General features: G+C 38.3%; 1 long non-coding RNA gene across 1 annotated transcript; it reads right to left on the minus strand.

The window, feature by feature from the left end:
• Positions 1-906: 906 nt before the first annotated feature.
• LOC146401784 (uncharacterized) lies at positions 907-10,435 on the minus strand. Its single transcript, XR_014809306.1, has 3 exons — positions 10,009-10,435; positions 8,776-8,912; positions 907-3,336 (listed from the first exon to the last, which is right to left on the minus strand). It is a non-coding gene; the product is annotated as an uncharacterized LOC146401784 (long non-coding RNA).
• Between the last annotated feature and the right edge of the window lie 1,268 nt (positions 10,436-11,703).

The following is an 11,703-nucleotide window of genomic DNA, read 5'->3' on the forward strand; positions in this document are numbered from 1 at the left end:
CGGCATTTTTAAGGGATGCCTATAGTTAATCACTTACTTAGTTCATGGATAATTGGGTTATTTCTAGTGTTTCACTGCAACTAACAAGTCTACCTTGAAAATTCTCATGAACACATGTTTTTTTGTACCGATGGCAGTGGTTCTTTACAACAAATTTCTAGGAGTTCCCGTCGTGGCACAGTGGTTAACGAATCCGACTAGGAACCATGAGGTTGCGGGTTCGGTCCCTGCCCTTGCTCAGTGGGTTAACGATCTGGCGTTGCCGTGAGCTGTGGTGTAGGTTGCAGACGCGGCTCGGATCCCGCGTTGCTGTGGCTCTGGCGTAGGCCGGTGGCTACAGCTACGATTCAACCCCTAGCCTGGGAACCTCCATATGCCACGGGAGCGGCCCAAGAAATAGCAACAACAACAACAACAACAACAACAAAAAAAAAAAAAAAAAAAAAAAAAGACAAAAAACAAATTTCTAGAAGGGAGATTGCTGGTTCAACTTACATTTGAGAGTAATAAACTTCCTGCCAATCTTTATCAACAATATATGAGCATGTATCCTTGCCAAACCCTACTTATTAATATTTTGGTACTTATTGTTAATATGAAGGACATAAATTGATTCGTTTCTTTATTTGCTTTTGTCTGGTGACAAGTGCTTCATAAACATATTGTTTTATAAATTATGCTATTTTACTTTTTCACATATTTACTGCATTTTTTTTTTTCCTGAGGAAATCACCCTTCATGTTTTGCCCATTCTTCTGTGGAATTTCTGACTGATTTGTAAGAACTCTTCATGTATTAGAATACTAGTACTTTGTCTTGAATTACTTCAAATATCTTCCCACAATAAAATGTCTAAGATAACTAGGGGTTTATTAGGGGGTAAAAAGAGCACATTTTAGGTATGAAGAAATTTTGACTACTTTATTAAATCAGGTAGTTATGTAATGAGTTTAATTCTTGTCAATTCAGGTAAAAGTTTTTACATGTATAGGTAACTTTACCCAGATTTGAACACAAGAGAGTTAGAGTTCCATTAGGCAACTTGAACAAGAGCTCAAAGTCTTACAGGGTAGATAACATGGTACACTATACTGCCCATATTATGGAAGGTCTGAACAATTTGACCTACTGAAACATAATAACTATCATCTGTCTGCATGTTCTCTATAATTTCTTTCAATAAAGTTGTATGGGGTTTTTTTTGTGGGGAGGGATTTGTTGAATTGAAAGTGGGAATGAAAGGCAACTAAAGAAAGGTATCCAGGGGCATGCAGCTAACATTTGAAGGATTACTGATGTCTAGCATTGGCAGTTACCCAAATGTTTCCATATATGTCTTAACCCTCAAAGGTGACATTTTGAGAAGTATAAGGCCAATCCATTTTCTTATATGATATTAAATGACTTGTCCAAGTTCAAGAGCTGGTAAGGAAGAAACCTCTTTCTTTCTCCCTCCCTCTTTTCTATCTCATACATACACCTATAAAGGTAACTGCTTAACCATTCGGACATCCTTTTCATTTTAAAGACATTTTAGTTGATTAGATCAGTTAATTGATAATCTTAGTGGTCATATAAGAATAACATGTGACCCATTTTCATTAATCCCTTTAATCCCTTCAAAAGATGTTAATCCCTTCAAAAGATGCTTCTTTATCATCTAGTATGTACAAAGCACAGTGAAGAGCTATTAAGCTGTGAAAAGACATGGCGGAATCTTAAACGCATATTACTAAGTGAAAGAAACCAACCCAAAAATTCTACATCTTTTATAATTCCAACTATGATATTCTGGAAAAGGTAAAACAATGAAGACACTACAAAGATCAGTGGTTGCTAGAGGTGGGCATGGGGGAGAAAGATGAATTGGGAAAGCTGAGAGGATTTGGGGGGCAGTGAATAAACTCTGTATGATATTATAACAATGAATATGTGTCATAGATTTATCCAAACCCATAGAATGTACATCATCAAAAGTGAACTCTAAGATAAATCACAAACTTATAGTGATTATGATGCATCAATGTAGAATGATCCTTGGTAAAAAATATACCATTCTAATAAGTAATGTTGATAATGGGGGAAGCCATGCCTGAATAGGGCAGGGGTATATGGGAAACCTCTGAACCTTCCTTTCGGCCTTTCTAGAACTGCTCTAAAATAATTGTCTTTAATTTTTTTAAGGATCATCTACTATGACCATTATTTTGAAATAGTCTCCTCCATAACTTGGGAGGAAAAGGAAAGCTGGCTCTATTCCTAGCCGGTGGCTGGTTCCACTTCCCTTATGGCCTATAGTTCCTTCTACAGTGTAACAGCTTTGCCAGCACTTGTTTGGACACTGGGCCTTCTCTGCCCAGCTCTGCCCAGCGCCACCTCCTGAGGTGTTCAGACTACCGAAGATTCACTCAAATATTTGGACCTGAGGGTTTGGAGGCCCAAATTAAAAAGCTTTTCTTTCTACATAAATAAATATAAATGAAACTCTCGATTAATTTTTACAGATATAGGACCTGTGAAAGACATCTAGAGTGATTAGTGAAGTTATACCTGAGAGTGTGTACCTTAAAATTCATCAAAATGTACGTTTGTATTGTTTAATGTGTTATGCCTGATAATGCTATTTTTTTTCTTGGCGACTGACAATTGGATTGAAAATATCAAATATATAAGTCTATGAGTTCATGGTGTCACTTAAAAAGGAAAACCTTGGAGTTTCCATTGTGGTTCAATGGCTTAAGAACCTGGCTAGTATCCATGAAGATGCGGGTTTGATCCTTGGCCTCGCTCAGTGGGTTAAGGATCCAGCAGTACTGCAAGCTGTGGCATAGGCTGTGATGCAGCTCAGATCTGGTGTTGCTGTGGCTGTGGCATAGGTCAGCAGCTGCAGCTCCCATTCAACTTGGGAACTTTCATATGCAGCAGATGCATCCCTTAAAAAAAAAAGAAAAGAAAAGAAAGAAAGAAAAAAACAAGAAACTTAATAAGAAACTTCACTGGTCACTTTTGGAGAGCATGAGGGACATTTTCTTTATTCTGAAAACTAGTGTTTAATAAGATGTTTAATATAAACACTGTTTAATAAAATGTGACCAAAATTCTATTTCCCTTTACTTTGTGCTTAATAAGCTTAGACCCAGTCTGAAGAACTGAGGCTGAAGTAGGCACCACTAATCAAGTCGATACAGCTCATCCATCTCATGACTCATTAAATGATAGGACATACGACAAGGACCCTCAAAGTACGAGGAGGACTGCCTTAACTGCACCACAATGGTAAGGTAGGGCTGCATCCCATGTCTGGTTGGCTTCTCCTTGGCAGCAATGAGGCAGATTCTGTAAAAGAAAAGTGGAGAATTAGAGTTAACCAAGAAAGTTAACAAGCAATAGCTCATCTCTAAATCAGATTCATTCAGAGAAAGCTCTTAGCAGTGAGACTATGAAAACCATACAAACCATGCAAGTCAAAAAAATGTCCACTATCAGGTGATGAGGGTTCTAAAACGGGGAAAATGTAGGAAACTCACAGAGAACCAGTTTGATATGGTTAAAAATATATCCTTTCAGGATCTTCATCTCTAATGCCATTAGCATACAAAACCAAGGGCACTAAAATTATAATGCCAGTTGGTAGAAAGGATTATAGCAAAATATAATAAATATATAATAACACAGATGTGAGACCAAAGACAAAATCACCAACAGCAACAATGACTCCTAGATTATGTGTGTGCTTCCCCTGAGCCAGGCTCCATGCTATATAACTTGTTGAATTCTGACAAACACCAGTTATTATTCTCATCTCCAGACATGAGATAACCAGTTACCACAGATAGGTTAAATAGTTTTCTAATAAGTGGGAGACATGGGATTTGAACGCAACCGTGTCTGGATCACATCTCGTGTTAATAAACGCTGAGACACACTCCCTCTATCAATTACAACCTCAGGAAGAAGTTGCAAATTATGACAACAAACCCTTGGCATTTTATTCCCAATGATAAAAAATCATTTCTTCAAGGAATAGGGCGAGCACTTAATCAATATTTGCCACATGCCATCAAGCTCATTTTCACAATGGTAATATCTATTTGACAACCAGCGATAAAAGCGATCTTCTTTGAAAACGAGGCCACAATCCAGTTAAAATAAAAATGTCTGATACAAGGTAAACTTTAATTTAATTTAGATCTTGGAAAACAGCTTGCCCAAAAATGACTTTTGCAAGTCACGTACAGTATTTCAATCTGTCATTTTGTATTGACCTTCACAAGCCTGAAATATATTGCCCTGGACTTGTGAAGCTTATGAGAATGATATTAAAGTTGGTGATATTTTTAAAATCTTACTTTATATCCACTCTGATTTTCACTTCACTGTGTACAATTCTGGGGAGCAATGATATCACAGAGCATTCTTAGATTATCTACCAGTTTTCTTGTTAATTAGAATTTATGGAGGTTGATTCAATAAATCACTGTAAAGTTGGAATGTTTACTCAAGTAAAATGCAGAGAATCACATATTCAGAAGAATAGGTTCCCTCACTGAATAGTAGGTTTTATTTTAAGGTTTTATGAAAGTACATTTAAGGCCCAGCACTCAGGTTATTAGAGTTTGCATATGCCGGTAGAATTTGAAATAACTTACTTTAATTAAATCTTGCACTGTTGAATATAACTCCTCTATAATCTATTTCTCCTATTTTAATTTTTGCTCTTTGATAATCTCATAATAGAAATCAATCTTCTTTAATGGGCGGTGACTTTTACTTTGTTGGCCGACGTGGACCAGCTCAATGCTACATCATACATTCTGCCTATTTCACTTAGTACTCAGTCATCCTCTACTAATATTGGGAATAATCAATTGCTGAGATAATTAACATGTCACTACAGAAAAATCACATTAAACAATGTAAATATTAAAATAATCTTAAGAAAACACCAGGATATGTGGTATGCATAATTAGATCCTTCTGGAAAGGTGGAAAATTATGCATGATAGTACTTTAGTATTTCTAAGTAAAATTTGTCAGGAACTGAAAAATGCTTTATTATCACAAATAATCAAACTCTTATTTGCAGGGCTATGTCTCTCATTTTCACTGATTATTTCAATTGCTTTATCATCTATTTTTACTTTTTAAAAAAATAACCCAAAATTGGCTTCTCAATAAATATACCTGTAAAACTAAAAAGGAAAAGATTTTTCTACCCTAAAATTCTAGCCCAGGCAGACTACCAGTTAACAGAGTGTGTAAAACAGGAATATATTTAGACTTCAAATCTCTTCCATCTTTTTATAGCCTGTCATAGTAGGATGGGCACCACATAGATGAAAGACTAAACCAAGAAGAAGAAAAGAGATACACAACAGAGGCGATCCAGCCTGGAAACAGCTGAAGCATCTCACAATAGGATGGTTGTGAGGGAAAGCCCAGAATGACAGCTGTGCCCAGATAGGGAGGTAGAAGGTTCTAGAATGAAAGCCTTGACAGAATAGGAAGAAAATGGACAGCTCCATATTGAAAAAAAAAAGACTTTTCCGAAGTATTCTTAATACATCTTACTCAAAATCTAGAATTCATTTTCCTCTGGAAATAATTCCAAAATGTGAACAGCTAATATAGTAAGAATGTGTTTGGTGTTGTTGGGAACCTATGGCTTATTTACTTTCTATTGGCAATATTCACATGTGTGTATTTGCACATGCAAATGTATTCAAATCATGTTTTGTGTTTTAAAAAATTAATAGTGCAGTCGATTGGAGTAGTTAGAAGATTTTCTTTCCTTACTTCTTTCTGAAAGTACACATTGAGCACTAAAATATAGACATGTGCCCAGAGGTTCCACAGAAGCTTATGTTTTAGCATGAAATTCGATATTTGATGGTATATTATTTTCTCATTCCCCGTCAACATTTTTTGCATGAACTGCATTATGCATAGCATAGGATTGGGGGGGAGGAGGTGTACAAATTAAATCTCATCGCTATGAACAATTTGCTTCAAGGTAAAATGCCAAAAAAAAAAAAAAGACTCTTGCAGTAAAGTTATTTCAATGCGAATCTATTAAAATCTATTTAAATAAAGAGCTCTAAGAAAGTAAACTTTAAAAACATTATTTTGAAACAAATATAACACTTCAAAACAGACTAATACAGACAAGCTCTTTCTTGGGCATGTTATTGCATATGCATGACTGTCTCATGTTGAAAGAAAGGGATCTTTTTGTAAATGCCTTTTTCTAAAATATGGGAGAAAAATTTCTGATCCAAAGTAGGTTTTGCAGTCTCTGCAATCATACCTAAATTATCAATTTAGTTAATCAGTACATTCCCATCACAGGTATTGAGGGAACCTGGTCTCATTCCCTCTCCAAACTTTCACTCAATATTAGTTTATTTTTATTTTTAAATGAAAACAATATTAAACCCAGTCAATGCTCAATTGTCTTAAATAAGATATAGGATGCAAACTACTTAACAAAACAATTGGTATATGTCACTACAGTTTACACAAAGGAATTTGGTCTATCATTCCACTACATATATGCCCTATGTTTCACAATTGAACAGCCTCCCTCCCCAAGCCCACCACAAATAATTTTTGAGATTTATAACTAGAACACCTGCCTCAAATCCTTTAAAAGGTTTTTAGTTCATTTCTTGGAAGACGTGTTCTGGTTGTTTTTTGTTTTGTTTTGTTTTAATGGAAGTTACTTTGCTAAATTGCTTTCTAACCAGACCTCAGAATAGTAGCAAAGTCTGGCTCTGGTCTTGTCGCAATTTGAATATTAACAGTCATAGTTTTACAGCCACTCCGTGTTGAGTAATGCACTGCAACTCCCACAACTCAGCCGTCGTCGTTTCTTCCCTTCCTCAGCTGGCCCTGGCCCTTGGAATGTTTGCGTGGTGTCACCGTGAATGTGCTCCGAGCAGAGTTATATGGCATCATTTGGAGAAACATTGCGTTAATAACCAGAGTTCAAGGGCAAAGGATATAAACGGAGCAAATTACAAGTCTGAACAGATATATAGCTTTTGCTAAAAGGGACATGGGCTGCTACTTTATTTACTGAGCACTGATGCACTTGTGGAAGGTGCTGAAACGCACGGAGACATTTTTAAACGACCACATCACAGCTTAAGAAAACAACACAAATTTTCAGGCTAGAAAGCAAGGGGGTGCGAGCATCAGTTTAGGGTACCTAAGTTTCTGGGATAATTTCACAGATGATAATATTGTTTTATATGCCACAATGGAGGGAAAGCAGAAGCTTGCTGGAAACTTGAATGCAATAGATCATTTTAAACTGCAACTTGGCCCAATTTTGTCCAGGATTTCTTGCTAGGATTATTTTAACCAAGGGTTACCACCCTAGTTCAAAATTAACACCATGAAAACGTATTTTGTGAAAATGCTCTATTTTATTGTTATATGTGGAAGGCGCTTCAGGACTATCTCAACAATTAAATAAAAACAGAACCAAAAATTCAAAAGAGGGGAAGCAAACAATTTTTTAAAAAAGGAATAAAGGACAACTTTATTAATAACCAAAAAGAAATAATTTTCACCTGCTAATTACCAAATAGTTTAATTAATATCTCAATAACACTCTCGATAAATACTGAGTGTACTATAAGACATGTGACCTAATATTTTCCTATTGGTAGGGTGGAAGGCTACAACTTTTTTTTTCTTTTTTTGTGATGCAATAGGGAAACTGTTACAAAACTATTACAAGACTCAAAATGTTCATACAGCATAGCCTATTTATTCAATTTAAAAGTTATTTGAAATCAATAATTTCAAACATGAAAATTTTGCCATAAGATGTCCCTTTCTGTATTATTTACTTTACTGAAATCTAGAAATAACTTGACTATCTGACAATGGGGAAATGGTCAAGCAAACTATCTATCCACTCCATGAAATATCACACTATAATTAAAATTGATTAATAGGGTCATTCTCTACAAATGTTAAAAATTATTTTGACATACATAATATTATATGAGACAGTCCTACAGGATCCATATGTTCTCTTTTATCAAAGTATTAAGCATCTATAAAAATAATTCACAAAAGAAACATGCATGAATTTCTGTGTGTATGCTGTTTCTTTTCTTTTTTGTATAGGCTATCAGTGTTACCCCGAGGCAATTATTAGGTTTCCTTTCATTTTTTTTTTTGGATTTTTTTCTAAACTTGCTGTATTACAACATGTTACTGAAAAAACAAATGCATGGAACTAAATTCTTTCTCCCCCTGCTCACTTTTCAACCACAATGAGATAAAGCACATCTTTGTGACAGGACTCACTCTCACTTACTGCTATTTTTTTTTTTCAACTTTATACTATTTGAACTTTATTCTGCTGGTATTGGTAAAGCTTTTTTCTTTTCTTTTTTTTTTTGTTGATTTTTTTTTTTCCCACTGTACAGCAAGGGGGTCAGGTTATCCTTACATGTATACATTACAATTACATTTTTCCCCCACCCTTTACTTACTGCTATTTTAAATACGGCTTTCATTTTCTTAGTGCCAGTAGTGGCGAGGCAGAGGAGGATGGTGAATATTCTGAACTTCAATTAGATAAAATAATATTTCCCTCATATATTTAAAAAAAAAAAAAAAGCCACTCTATGCTCTGAACTCTTGCTCTCAGAGGCTCAAAGATGAATGAATCAGCGTTCAAGCAGGACTGCTTCACTCCCTGACATGAGATCTATTACCTTCAGCTCTTCGGCTTGTATAGGACAAAATACTCACCGGGAGCCGACCTGTCCTTCAGTTGCCAAAGAAGAGCCCGGATGATACAATAGCGCTCTACCAGCCCCATTTCCATGATGGTTCATGACATATTTTTCCCTGTTATCCGTCTGTTTGCTTCAATCCCTCCTCTCAACCTAATGAGTTTTAAAAAGGACACTTCTTAAATCGAATTGCCTAAAACCACGGGCTGTCATCTTTTTGCAAGGATAAACAGAACATATTCAAATTGCTCCTGACTTTTAAACACGTAAGAGCCGGGCAAATTATGAAAATTTTACACATTCTAGTGTGCAAAATATGTTTCTGGAACACATCTTTCTATCACATTTTATTCTTTTTTGAGACAGTTTTCTCAAGCACTTAATATCCAATAGTCTTATATTTTTATCCTGCACATACCATCTAAAGTGCCTTGCATCCCCTGCCCCCCCCCCCGATTTTTTTAAACCCTTTTTCAATGATTTTAATATTGTCTGAGATGAGAGGATGCAACTAACTGTTCAGGTCTGATATCATATTGTTTCTCAGATCCCGCTAGGGCATCATCCACATACACAACAAAGTGAGAGTTAGAAACTGCAATTTGGGAAGAGAAGGCTTGGGGATTGTTCTGATGGCGAAATGATTTGTCAAACATCAGTCCTGAATGATGCGAGATTTGTCGTCCTCCACTTTCCCAGAGTGCGTTTTGCTTTCTCCCATAGAGAACAGAAACTAATCTTCAGAATCTTAACATTCCAAGCCAGGTCTTTTGTGCCTGCATCTTGCTCTCCCCGCTCAGTTCCGGACAGCGCTGGAGCGCGCGCGTGTTTACATTCCCGGCCCCCCACGGCTCGGACCCGGGGCGGGCAGACAGGCCATCCATCACCTGCCCTCCTCCCGCCGTGCCCGCCGCCGCGGCCAATCCGGCCGCAGGTGGGGCCGCACCTGTAGGCTGGCCCGCGGCATCCCTCCGCTCTTCTCGCTGCGCCTAGTGGAGTGGCGATGCCCTTGGGAGCCGCCTCGGTGTTCTCCAAGGCCAGAACCGGACAGGTACGCTCAGGTGACGACGGGGACCCTGCGTGTCCTGAGCCCCCAGCTGGCGGCCAGGCGTGCCGGCAGGATCACCGAAGGAGGATTCATTTCCCGCTAAGGCACAAGCCTGCATTGGATGGGTCTGTCAGCCCCTGCGTGTGGACACACAGGCCCTCACCGGGTTTAGTCTCTGAAAAGTGGAATAATGACGCTTACCTTTGGAAGGGAAGAGTAAATGAGAACGTGTTGTAGTGATAGAATTCGCTGCCTCTGGTCTGTTTCTGTGATAGTATGAACCCATGATCGAATTTGCTGGCCAAGTCTGAATTGGGCATGGCCTCTTGCATACCTTAGGCAGTATTCCCCCAAGAACTAAGTGAACAATATTAACAAAGTGCTAATAACTGATTTCCATAGGGTGCAAAAACTACACCAAACGAAACCTAACCTAGATCTTAAGGGCCCTGAGTACAGATTGCAACAATTCAGAAAAAGAGCTGAACCTCAAACCACAGGAAGTCTTCATTTCCCAAATAGGCAAACTAATTTTAGAGCAAGCACCTTGCCTTTGTAGTGAGGAGTTCCTAGGCTGTTCTGTGACTAGAGCTATAAGAAGTCCTGCTAACATGTTACGGATTTTATAACTGGACTCTATGACTCTTTCTGGTTTAAAGGATCTAAAACATCTACATCTGCTTTATCGTGTAATTTGAGAACAACCGAGGACAACCAGAATCCGACCTCCCCCTTATATTCCAAGAGTGTGTCTATATTGCTGTCAATTATGTCCAGACAAGGCCTTGGAACAAAACAGACAGCACTGCTGGTGGCTTCAAGGCTTCAAGGCTTCTCAGAAAAAAAAAGCATAATTTCTTTAAAAAAAAAAAAACCAGCAACCCAGCAGCAAGCATCCCCCCCAACCCTCCACCCCTGTCTTGCTTCTGAATCATAAATCATGAAAAATAGAGAGAGAGCAGCAACTCCAGCTTTCCTGCCTTTAACAACTGGAACTGATAATGCCAAAAAGGAAGAGAAACAAACATTTGTGCCTTATCGTTGTGGGGGTGGAGGGTTGTGGTACAAGTGGGAAGTTCCAGGTTCCCGCCATCTGTTTGAGACCTCCCCCGTGACTAGGAAGGGTCTCTCCTCAAAGGTATTGGTTCTCAAACCCAGCTTCCCAGGAAACTCACCTGGGCAGGGAGATGTAAGAAAACACTGACACCCAGAGCAACATTCTGATTCTCTTAATCTGGGGTGTGGTCTGGACAGAAGTACTTTTCAAAACCTTTCCAGTCATTGGAATGCACAGCCCTCCAGCTGCACATTCCAATTTTGTTCTGTTTTATGGGATATGTGAATGGGATTCACGGGATATTATGCTGTTCTGTTTCCTGGAATACAACTGTCCCCTCTTCATCCTTTACTCTCCCTGCTGCAAACACAGCGCGGAACCCAGATTGTGTAAACAGTCTCTCTCCGTCTCCTCCCCCACCTCGCCTGCCCCCCTTATCCAATACTTGATCCTATTCACATTCTAGTCTATTTATTCTACTTACTAAAAAATGTATCACTCTTCATTTTAATATCTTGATAGCAAGGTTTATTTTTTAGCTATCGATATATTTATATTTTCATTATTTAAAATGCTAGCCTAGGTGGAGGGGCATGGAGAGCAAGTGATCAACTTGCTGAGGGATTCTGGAGTCTCCACTGTTTTTCTCAGAACTTACACAGTTCCTCCTTCAGATTGTGGCTTTTATTCATCATCTCTGGGCCCACCTGATCCCCCCCCACCCCCGCGCCGAGATCGCCCTCTGATTTCTGGATCCACATTTTGTAGGAGCAGAGCGTCCTTCCTGTTCACCAGAGTGGAAATGGAGTTTCTTTTTCCCTGGGTTTTTGTGGCCAGCC

This window comes from Sus scrofa, chromosome 7 (assembly GCF_054392235.1).
Source record: "Sus scrofa isolate SSC_HxYL_T2T_F1_AM1 chromosome 7, Sscrofa_HxYL_maternal_Yorkshire_Landrace_v2.0, whole genome shotgun sequence".
NCBI lineage: Eukaryota > Metazoa > Chordata > Mammalia > Artiodactyla > Suidae > Sus > Sus scrofa.